Below are 12,489 nucleotides of genomic sequence, written 5' to 3'. Positions count from 1 at the left end.
AAAACAATCAAGTAAAGAGGGTTATAGGTACTTGGATATAAGAATAAGGTGACCAAAAGATAGGTCTTGGAGATTTAAATACTAGCATCCTAGATATGTGGAAGGTAACATTAGTCTGGGAATAAAATGTAACTCCAAAATTTAAAAAAAGAAATAAAGTGGATCCTAGGGGGAAAAGGCAGTTCTTAACCTTGAGAAACAATTTTTAATGGTTTATTGACATAAATGAAACTAGAAAAGGATACGGTAGTGTAGTGGTTGGTGAAGATATTAAAGCTAATACAAAATGCGGATCCATGGTGTAGAGCTAAGAGCCAACAGGTCATGGATTTGAACCCCATTTTTATCAGTTACTGGCTGTGTGTCCTTTACCTAGAAACCATACCTTTCCAAGACCCAAATTTTCTAAACTGTAAAATGGACAAAATACATGACCAATTCATTCAGTTTTTAAGAAAGTTAAAAGAACTAAGCATTTGTATGAACGGTAGCCAATACATAATGCTACTTAAAGTGGTTGTAAAAATGGAGGAATTTCAAGGGTTCAGCAAAGAATATGATGAATATTAGAAATACTAAGAATTCACTTTCAGAGATGGATGCTAAAAAGATCGTTGGGTTTTAGCTTAGAGGGACTCAAATATTTAAAGTTGTATGGCTATGTGTCCTAGTGTAAAAGGCCATCATTCTAATTTAAATCCTAATCCTGGGACACCCATCCTCAACTTCATCCAGAGTGATTCTCTAGAGCAAGACCTGTTCTATGAAGTGAGCACGTATTTCAGGAGAGAGTGTCTCATGGGAAAAGATCTGCAACTCCAGGGGCCTCCCACCATGGACAGAGTGGGAATATTAGGAAATACCACTGGTTTTTAGAAATTACCACAAGATGAAGAGAGACTTCAGCCTCCTATACAAATAAAATTCACATGAAATGGAAGCAAAAGGGAGTAGATAAAAATATGATTCCAACAGGGTTGGCAATGATGTGGTAAAATTAGAATACGTGTACACTGTGGGAATATTATAAGGTACAATTGATACCGCTGTTTACCAGTGACAAGTCCTGCTTCCTCAGGTGTTGAAGTATAACACCAGAGAAGCACACCAAGGCAAGTGTAGAGTAGAAAGTAAGCTTTATTAAAGAAAACTAAAAGCAGGCTTTTCCTGGGTGGAAGAAGGGGACCCAAAAGCAGAATACATAGGATGAGCATATCTTGTCCTTTTTATAGGTTTTATTCTCCTGTTCTTTCTCCCCTTATCTCTTTCCTTCCTGCCTATGTGACTAGGCCCAGTTTTGCAGGTGATATGCATAAAGTGAGAAGCTGATAGGCAGGGGGAGGGTCAAAGTAATTCAGGCAGGTAAGGGTCCAGGGGGCATCAATTAGCATCTCCTTGTCTGTAGTCCCTGACAAGGGCAGGTAAATTTGGTAATCAATGGACTCCAGAGATCCTTGACATTTCATTCTCCCAGGTAGGTCTCCAACTTCCAGAGGCAGATGGCTTTCATGGCCTTCATTTCCTCAATCTGACCCAATCCCCTATTTCTACACTAACTGCCTGTCCCCAGTTCTGGCTTCACAACCACTATGGAAAATGGTATATTCATTCCTCAGAAAATAAAAAATAAAATTACTACATAATCAAGGAATTCTTTTTCAGGCTACATGCCTACAAGAATTGAAAACAAGGTCTCAAAACAATATCTTCATAGGGATAATATTAGTAATAACCTAAACATGGAAAAAATCTAAGTGTCCATAAACAGATGATTAGATAAGCAAAGTATGGTGTATACACACATAAAATGTATACCCAATGAACAGAATATTATTCAGCCCTTGATAGACATTATGACATATGCAACAACATGAATGAACCTTAATGACATGTTATCTGAAGCAAGTCAATCATGAAAGAACAGATATTGTATGATTCCATTTATATGAGGTACCTAGAGCATTCATATGCATATAAACAGAAAACGAGATGAGCGGTGCCAGGGGCTGGGGAGATGGGGAACGGGGAGTTAGTCTTTAGTGAATAGAGAGCTTCAGTTTTGTAACAGGAAAAGAATTTTGGAGATAGGTGGAGATAATAATTGTACAACAATCTGAATGTACTTAATATCACTGAACTGTATACTTTTAAAAAAACCACCTGTAAGAACCCAGAAACCACTCTGGACACGGGAACTCACATAAGAGAGTTTATTAAGCAAACAGAGTATCTCCCTGCAGGGTAAGAGAGAAAATGAGAGGGAGGGAGAGAGAGAGAGAGAGAGAGAGAGAGAGGGAGAGAGAGGGGGAGAGAGAGAGAGAGAGAGAGAGAGAGAGAGAGAGAGAGAGAGAGAGAGAGAGAGAGAGAATGTGCAAAAGAGAGGGAAATGGATGAGAGAACATGAAAGCCAGGAGGAGAGAGAGAGCATGAAAGTGAGGAGGAGAGAGAGAGCATGAAAAAAAAGTCGGGGGAGCTATTCTTAAGCAAATTCCACGGGTTAACAGGGGACCAATAATGGAGAAGGATACTTGCAAGCTGACTGGTGAACCAATAACTAGCTAGGATGTTCATAGACTGACAAGAAGTTGGGAGGCGGGGAAATGACTGCAGCCTTAAAGGGCAGGGGAGCAGCTTTATATTATATTATACCACCACTTTAGGATTCTGAAAAGAAGGAACTTCAAACCTGGAGAATGACTATTATAGTCATGGTCAATTTGCTGATTCATTTCCCTTCTATATTTCCAAAGAAGCCCATTTTTCTGGTCAGAGGACAGGAGAAGAGAAATCCAGTGAGTATGGGAAAGCCTTGTACCTTCCCCTTTGTGCTCTCCTGCTCCAGCCCCTAGACCAGCTTCAAAGGCATAACTGCACTTCTACACCCAATGTGACAACACAGGCAGTGAAGAATTTGATTCCTTTGGATAAAGAAGCATGAAATAATGACCCATTGTGTGGAAATACTTGGGGGTAAATTCTCATTCTCTTTTTTTTCCTACTACCTCTCTCCAAAAGAGTCCTAGTCATATAGGTATATTCAGTAGCATGGGAAAAATTAAACTGTGAGATAACTTTTATTTTTTTCATGCCAGAGGATAAAAAATAAGCTATAGGTAGCTAGAATATATTAGAGAAATTCCATGGTGAGGAATTGGAGAAGTGGTCTCTAACGCTATATTTGGAGCAAAAAGTTCCAGATTTACCTTTAATCTACAAATTTCAGAACACATACAAACAATCCTAGAAAAAACTTTGGGAACTGAAATGAAATATAAATACCACCTAAATTCAAGACAAACTTGAGTTTACATACAAAGAATGTACCCAAGAAAACAGCAAAGGTTTTAAATACTCAGCTGACACTGAAACCACCAACCACAGATGTTAGAGAATTTGCATTCTTTCTCAAACCTAATAGGGTTTGAGAACTTGCTAAAAAAGAAAAAAAAAAAAAAAAAAAAAAAGTGAACTTTCTCCAAAGTATTTTAACAACCAAAGTTTTCTTATATAATGCTCAAAATGTCTAATATACAAACCAAAATTATTCAATACACCAGGAACCAGGAATACCTGACCAATTCTCAAGGAATAGAGAATCAATGGTTATCAACCCTGACATGAAAATTATAAGAAGACATTTAAAGGAGTTATCATGTCCATATTCCAAAGGTAATGATGAATATTCTAGGAACAAATAGAGAAATTGTCAAAAAACAGAAATTTTGAAAAAAAGAATTTCATGAAATTTTGAAAATTCAAAATCCAGTGTCTTAAATAAAAATTCACTGGATTGCCTCAACAACAGAATGGAGATACAGAAGAATGAACATGAAGGTAGATCAACAGGAATTATTTGAACATAAAGGGAAAAAAAAAACTTTTAAAATGAATAGAGTCTCAGGATTTTGTGGGAATGTTTCACAAGTCCCATCATTGGAGTATGAGGGGGAAGAAAAGGAGATAGGTGCAGAAAAATGTTTGAATAAATATTGGCCAAAAACTTCACGAATTTGATGAACAATATAAATTCACAGATTCAAAACGCTTGGCAAAAAACCAAACAAGTATCCTATATTCCTAGACACATCATACTTAAACTGCTGAAAAATGAAACACAAAGATAAAAAATCTCAAAAGTAGGGAGAAGAGGGGAAGAGGTATAACTGGGTGATAACAGGCTTGCCTAATAGGCACAAAGCCCTGGATGCAGTCCCTAGGATTAAAAAAGAAAAATGTAGGAAGAAAAAAAATGAAACATTATGTTTAGAGAAACAACTACTTAAATACTACAGATTTCTCAAGAGTTTAGAAGTTAAACACCTTTAAATTGCTGAATGAAAAGAGATGTCAACCTAGAATTCTATATCTAGGAAAAAATAATGTTTAAGAATGAAGATGAACAAGCTTATCAGATCAATTAAGAACAAGCAAAATTAAGGATTTTATTTTACCTTAATTTCTTCTCTAATATCCCTCTTCTTTTTGTGGATCCGAGTGTCCAACTTATCATCTTCCTTCTTTCAGAAGAATTTCTTTGGCAAGTGTACTGGTAAAAAACAATCTCAATTTTTTGGTGGTCTGACAAACTATTTCTTATCCACTTTTAAAATATACTTTCCATGCATAATAAATTATAGATAAGTGGTTGTTTTATTTCAACAATTTAAATATTTCACTCATAGTTTGCATGGGTTTTGAAGATAAGTTAATTGTAATTCTTGTTTTTGCTCCTTTATGGATAAGGTATATTTTCCCTCTGGCTTCTTTCAAGATTTAAAAAAAAATTTTTTTTTGCATTTTGAATGTAAGTCCATGTGTAGATGTTTTTATCCTGCTGTTGTTCTCTGAGTTGCTTGAATTTGTGGTTTTGTATATATCATTACTTGTAAGAAACTGGCAGCATTCATTGCTTCTTTTTTTTCTTTTCCTTCTGGTATTTCCTTTACATGCATGTTACACATTTTATAATGCTTCACAGTTCATGAGTATTCTGTTCTTTTTGAATTATTACATTTTTCTTTGAGTTTTAGTTTTGAAGTTTCTATCAACATTTCTTCAAGTGCCCAGTTCTTTCTTCAGTAGTCAACCCATTTATGAGCCCATCAAAGGCTTTCTTCATTTTTACGAGTGTTCCTAATTTCTAGCATTCTTTTTTGATTCTTTATTTGCATTTCCATCCATCTACCTGCCTTATTCATATGTTTACGTTTTCCATTAGGTCTCTTAACATACTAATCACAATTGTTTTAAATTCCTAGTTGTATAATTCCAACATCCCATATCTTAGTCCGGTTCTGAAGCTTGTTTTGTCATTTCAAATTGTAATTTTTTTTTCAGTGTGACTTCTAATGTTTTTTTTTTTTTGAAAGCCAGACATGATATACTTCATAGAAAGAGTACTTGTGTATAAGGTTTTATTTTTAACTGGCTAAAAGTCAGACTATATTCATTATTGCTATAGCTGTGTCAGAGGCTAAAGTTTTCTCTGGTATGCTTTCTTGTCTCCCTCTTTGCCTTTGGTGCTCTTTAGTGACTTCTTAAATATAAAGGTCTCAGATGAGCAGCTCTTTCACTTGTACTCCCTATTATTAGGAACCTCATTGATGAGATGGCAAGACTGATTTAGCTTCAGTCTTCTGGTGAGCCATTACCCCTGGGCTGAGACCTTCACAAGTGCTTTGAAGTTTTTATTTTCCCCACAGGAGAGACAGGAAACATAAAGGGCGCTGGAATTGGGTTATTTCCCTACTTTTGGGTCATTTAGTCTCTGGTAAAACACCTGTCCATTAGGCTGTAGAAAAATAGTTTCTTTTAATATTAGGCCTCTTTAGGAAGATCAGAATGCTCTAGAGGTCCATCACAATGATTACTTTCCCCACCCCCTGCCAGAAGAGCAGGTGGTTTTGCTCTAGTCTGAGAATCTGCTAAGGCTCTTGGAAGTAAAAAACAAAAATGCGGATCTCACCACAGTTTTTAACATTCAATCCACACAGACTCTCCAGAAATTTGCCAATTATGGTAAAGTATTTCTACCCTATTACTGATTCCCATAGAGGCTTTTGCTCAAAGGCTTTTGCTTTGGTAAGTTGCAGTTCTCTGTATCTCTACATCTGCTTCTCCAATTTGGGGAGGAAGTAGTTTCACCTGTGACTTAACTAGCTCATAGATCTGAGAAAAGTTGTTTATTTTTAGTTGGACAGTTTTTGCTTTGTGTGAGTGGGAGTGGCAACCTCTGAATTTCATACATGCTGACTGGGAAGCCAAAAATTCAGATAATCACTCTTAAAAGATCCATCATGTTGATCTTTCTTAATATTTAGCTGTCTAAATGTCTCTGTACAGAGACAAATCTCCACTGCTCTCAGTTCTGCAAAGAATGTGACATTTCCCTCATTAATGACTTCTATTACCCTCCTATCTGTGGGACAATAATTCTTACCTTTGAGCTTACTTAAACTTTTTATTTTTTTTAAATAAAAATACAGATATCATAGTTTTCAGCTTTTAAGGTACTGGAAACAAATCTCATAATCTGATTAAATAACTACACCGTTTGTTACTATAATACCTTAATGGTTTACACTTTAAATTTGATAATTAAATGTTTTACTTTGAAACACTTGAGTATGTGTTCTCTTCAGTTATGTGATAAGCATTCCTTGTTGTGCTATATTTTCCCAGCTACTCATAGACTGCACCTAACAGGTCTCCCCTATATAGAAAGATTTTCTCCTATTCAGAAATACAGATTATACCTTTCTTTTAAGTGACTCTATAATCCATGATTGTGAAGGTGGTGGCACCTTCATCACTTCCTTGCTGGAAGTTTTTCTTGACTCTGAAGTCATTAAATGACTTTGGGTTTCAAAGGCACATCAGGTAAGTTGAGAAGCACCGGTCTCATCACCAAAACTATTTATCACTTACTCTTACAAATTGAGCATGATTTGTCCAACTGTTTATATTATCACACATTATGGTGCTGGCTTACACTCCCAGTCTGTTAAGTGTTCCAAATTTCTCTCTTGAAAATAGAGAGGGTGAAGAGAAAGATTGACAGTTTATGAGAAGGATTGTTCTTGAGCATCAACTGAGGCTGTGCAGATTAGATTTCAGCTTCAAATACTAGGTAGATAAACTGCATTCCAGGGTTTCTGTTCATTTTATTGCCTAGAGTAGGATGTTCATATTTTAGTCCCTTTAGTGCAATCCAGATTCAGTGCATTAATATCACCCTTTATTGTTTTAATCTCTCATGCCTAGTACATGACACATACTCAAGATTTGCTAAATGTGAGTAGATGTATCTGATGAAAAAACATTAGCATAATGAGCAATGAAATCATGTTATAGCGATTTATAAAAACAAGCACTTGTCATAAAGTAATGTACACTGAGGCAATACTAAAACACCTACCAGTGCCAGACCATGAGAAGAAAAATCAAAGTAACTACAGTCTAGCCTGAAAAAAGAAGTGCTTCCTCTCAAATTCTGGGAGAGTCAGTTGTTACAAGTACAAATTCCTGGTTTTTTTGTTAATGTGTTAAGGAATTCCAAAGTTTAATAAGACCTAATTCATCATTATCTGTACCCAAGGTAGTCATTCTTCAGGGCATGATGGAGAGAGAAATTGAGCTCAATGAAGTCCTAAGAGTAGGAAAAACACAGTGCTTTACAAATAGCATTGAAAATACTTTATAATTCTCTGGACAAGTCAGGTGGCAATTCTTTGCAACCTAGAGTCAATGTAAAATTTTTATGAAAATAAATGCCAGAATGCAAACAAATCATACCTCTCAATATTTATTATAGAATATCTGGAATTTATGGCACAAAACTATTTCAAATTTGACCTAAAATTTCAGATGAATAGGCTTAAGTTTCTTGTCTTTTCCCCCCCAAATAAATTAAATTACCATAATAATAAAAAATTTAGAAACATCAGTAAGAAAGTCCATTAAAAAAACATTTTGATAATAGCTAGCTCCAACACAATTTAATGGTAACTTTTTTTTTCCTAAGAAATAGAACTTATTTTTATAGTTGAAACCTTTCTCTTCATATTCTATTTCTGAGTTATTGATAAAGATATTAATTTCCCTATCTGGAAAATTTTAGTGAAAAGTTTAAACTAAAATATGTTCATTAAAATTATAGCTAGAGATTGGAGAAGATGGTGAATGATGGCAAGTTCTCAGCACCAGATTCATAAAGCAGGAAGATTGCTCCTCAGTGAGGTAACTTAGGAACCTCACAGAAACATAACAATTAACTGTAATATATGTATAAAACTACAAAGAGTTGGTAACTCAAACACACTAAATAATACCTTGGAGGCATGCCAACTCTGCCACCAGCAGAGTGGAGCAGGGAGAGGCGAGTGGCTAGCGGATAAAGAAACTTAAAAATATAAAAAAATCAACTTGGGGAAACCTGTGGTTTACAGAGGAAGGATGATTTTATGGACACAGAGCTGGAAAGGAAAGCATCTGAGTGAAAACAAATCCAAAGTGGTCCGCTGGGGCTAAAGCGCTCCATGCGGTCAGCCAGCCCTCCACCGGTGGCAGCACACACACAATTGCAGAGGGCAGCATGGAAAGCTCTCTGGAGGCTCAGAACACATGGGCAGGTGCGGAAAGCTGCTGCTGTTTGCCAACAGGCTGCTTGAAGCAGCTCGTGCCGCTCTTACGAAAGACCGCAGCTTCTTTGCCCGTGGGCTCCAAGTGGCTCCACTTATGGAAAGCCGCTTCTCAGGACCAGCGGGACAAAAGACAGTACTCTTTAGAAGTTCCTGAAGCAGCTTCCCCTTTATTCCAATAACACCCTCAATATATAAGCAGTCTCATGCATAAGCAATTGTAACCAGATATGGCCATCCAATCCTGTTAAATGTCAAGCAGTCACTCGCTGGAGCATACATACAAAGTATATCTGTCCACGTGCTAGGCAGCTGAACTGATTATAATACAGCCAATTGTAAACGTGTTCTGCCTTTCTCCATGCATAATCAGAATGCCGTTTGCTCTCTGCCAGTCGCCATCTTTGGATACACGTGGCTTAACCCAGGACCCCAGGTTCTGCCCCCCCACAGGCAGGTGAGAAGAACGTTCTGGGAGCTGAAAGCTCTCCCCTCGCAGCTTGCATAGTTTTGAATTGAGACGGGAATTGAGAACCCGTTAAGGAAGTTACCAGCAGCCCATGGAAAAATTCCCAAAAGGTGTCTGTTTTAGTCATCTTTTTTGCTGCTATGAGTAAAAGACTAGAAAAAAAAAATAGGGAAGGAAAAGTTTAATTGGGGACTCACGGTTTCAGAGGTCTTCAATCCATAGACACCCGGCTGCATTTCTCAGCCCTCCAGGTGAGGCAGGACATCATTGTAGAAGAGTGTGGTGGGGGGAAGCGGCTTACATGATGATCAGAAGAACAGAGAAAGACTCCATTGGTCAGATACAAATGTATTCCCCAAAGGCAGGCCCCCAATGACCCACCTTCTCCAGCCAACACCCCACCTGCCTTCAGTTACCACACGGTTAATCCCTATCAGGGCATTAATTCACTGATTGAGTTAAGGCTCTCGTACCCCAATCATTTCACCTCTATGACTTCTTGCATTATCTGTCACATGAGCTTTTGGGGGACACCTAATATCTAAACCATAATAGTGCCTGAACCAGAGAGGCACAAAGAAATCTTTAATTGGACCATTCAGCCTCTAGATCCCAAGGAAGAAAATCTCCTACTTGCTGGTGCCCCACAAGAGCTATTATGATGACACAGTGCAACCACACAAGTGCACCTGCGCTCCAGGACAGACACCCAGCAACTCGCATAAGTAGCAGTGAAAGTGAAACCTATGGAATGTTAGTTCCTGTGCCCTAAAAGTGGATTTTACTTGAAGTCCCAGAGATCACTAGAAACTCCAATCTAGTACTGTATCACCTGCTACAGGATTACACAATTCTTCAGCACCCCCTAGTGGATCCCATCAGTGCTGGGATATTGGAAGCTGAGAGCTACTACACCCAGATGGCATCTCGGTGAGGAACACAAGACAGTGGCCAAAAATACAGAGCCAAAAATAAAGAATGAAAGTCTATCCCTGCTAACAGATCTGACCACCAAAGTGGAAGCAAACCCTCTCTCTTCGTTAAGATTCTTTCTTCTTTTTCCTGTTTTCTTTTTTCTTATTTATTTTCCCTCCATATTCCCACCTTTTACTTTTTAAATCTTAACTTTTTTCAATTTTTTAAACATCATTTCATCATACTGTATTATTCTTCAGTTTTTTTTTTCATTATGCATGATTTTGCACATGTGCATGTGTGGCTGAGTATGCTCTCACTACATGAATAGATTTGAATATACATACATAGTCATACAACTTTACTTACACTTTAATAGTTTTCTCCTAAACATGTCCATTATTTAGCATAGATTAGATGTAGGTGAGGTACAACTATACAAGGGTTCAAGTTGTTTTGATCTTACATTTTTCTGGTTCATTCATATCTAGGTTCTGGGCTCTTCTATCTCCCCTTCTTCTCTCTCTTCCCCAAGTTACAGCCAGAATTTTGCTCTTCCCTTCTCCTCCCTGTCTTTTATTATTACTTTCATTTTTTAGTCCTTCTTCTTTACAGCTGACACCTGCTACCTATCTCCTGCCTTCCTCTGATCACTTTTTCAAACACTTCATACTTTCTCCTGCCTTTCTAACCTATTTTCTCTTACCTAAGAAACTGTAATCCCACTAAACATAGAAATTATACAGTTTATGTAAATCCCACCCCATTCATACTGTTGTGATTATTAATAGAATGGATGACAAACTAGACACCTCCTGTCAAATACCTGATTTAGTTTATCGTTTGTCATTGTTGGTACTGTTGCTAAATGCTGATCCCACCATTCCTATATAGGTGGCAATTAGTGTTATAGAGATCATAGTAGACAATGGACATTTATCTTAAGGCTATACATATTTTGCTGACATTCGTGCTGTTCATGGCTCCCCCTTCCCTCTAAGAGGGGCTGGAAAAAGATTGGTCTATAATCCCAGTGGCTTGGAAAGACTGAGGTAGGACAATCAAGGGTTCAAAGCTAGCCTGAGCAATGGTGAGGCACTAAGCAACTCAGTGAGACCCTGTCTCTAAATAAAATACAAAATAGGGCTGGGGATGTGGTCAAATACCCTGAGTTCAATCTTGATAACAACAACACAACAACAACCAAAAAAAAAAAAAAGTAAGAAAAAAAAGAAAGAAAGAAAGAGATTGGGACACTTAACAATCAGAGTAGAGATTCTGCTACCAAGAAATACTCATATCTCAACCAATCAACAGTGAATCCCACCCATCACATCACTAGCCCTATTGAAGCCATAATACTACTCCAATCCAAAGAATTGAGACCCCAAATCAACAACAAGGACCCAAGCAGTAAAAAATTAGAGAGGGCCCTCCTTGACATCTCTTATTTGTCAAAAACAGAGATATGTCCTAGAACAAATAAGATAATTACACACAAAAGGATATGTGTAAAAAAGGGAATCCATGTCAATTGATGCCCAGTCTAAGACCTCTGAAAACATGACAAAACAGGCAAAAAAAAAACAAAAAAAAAAAAACAAAACAAAAACAAAAACTCCTCCAAAATTCACACTCCCCCAACAAAGGATGCCACTGATAGTGATGTGTATGAAGTCAGAGAAAAAGATCATTAAAAAATTGATTATTAAAATGTTCAATTAGCTCTAAAAAAAGATATAAGGAAAGAATTAAGACAGCAAACACAGGAGATGAAAGAGCACTTCAATCATGAAATAGAAACATTGAAAAGAAACCAATCAGAAATTCACTTGAAAGTTTCACTAACAGAAGAGCTTGCACAGAAAATAAAACTTCAGTCCTTGAAGATCAGGTATATGAACTTGAGTACACAAAATTCAATAAAGGGAAAAAAATGAAAGAACATGATTAGAATATACAAGAATTCTGGAACAACATCAAGAGACCAAAACTCAAGAATCACTGGGATAGAAGAAAACATGAAGATACAAACAGTAAGAACATTTTCAATGAGGGAGTTACAGAAAAAATTTTCCATATCAGAAATGAATCAAACATTCACCTACAAGATGCATATAGGACCCCAAATAGACCTGATCAAATGAGAAGTTCTCCAAGACACATCATAATCAAAATGCCTAACATAGAAAATAAGGAAAATATTAAAAGTTGAAAAAGAGAAGTAGCAGGTCACATTTAGAAGCAAACAAATGAGGCTCATGTTTTATTTTTTATTCAGACCCTAAAATCAAGGAGGTTCATTCATGTTAAAAACACTGGAGAAGGGCTGGGGTTGTAGCTCAATGGTAGAGTGCTTGCCTTGCACATGTGAGGCACTGGGTTTGATCCTCAGTACCACGTAAAAATAAATGAAGTTGGGGCTGGGGAGATAGCTCAGTCGGCAGAGTGCTTGCCTTGTAAGCA

Source organism: Sciurus vulgaris, assembly GCF_902686455.1.
Source record: "Sciurus vulgaris genome assembly, chromosome: 5".
NCBI classification, from domain to species: domain Eukaryota; kingdom Metazoa; phylum Chordata; class Mammalia; order Rodentia; family Sciuridae; genus Sciurus; species Sciurus vulgaris.
The sequence above is the reverse complement of the archived record's forward strand: the minus strand, read 5'-3'. Positions refer to the sequence as shown.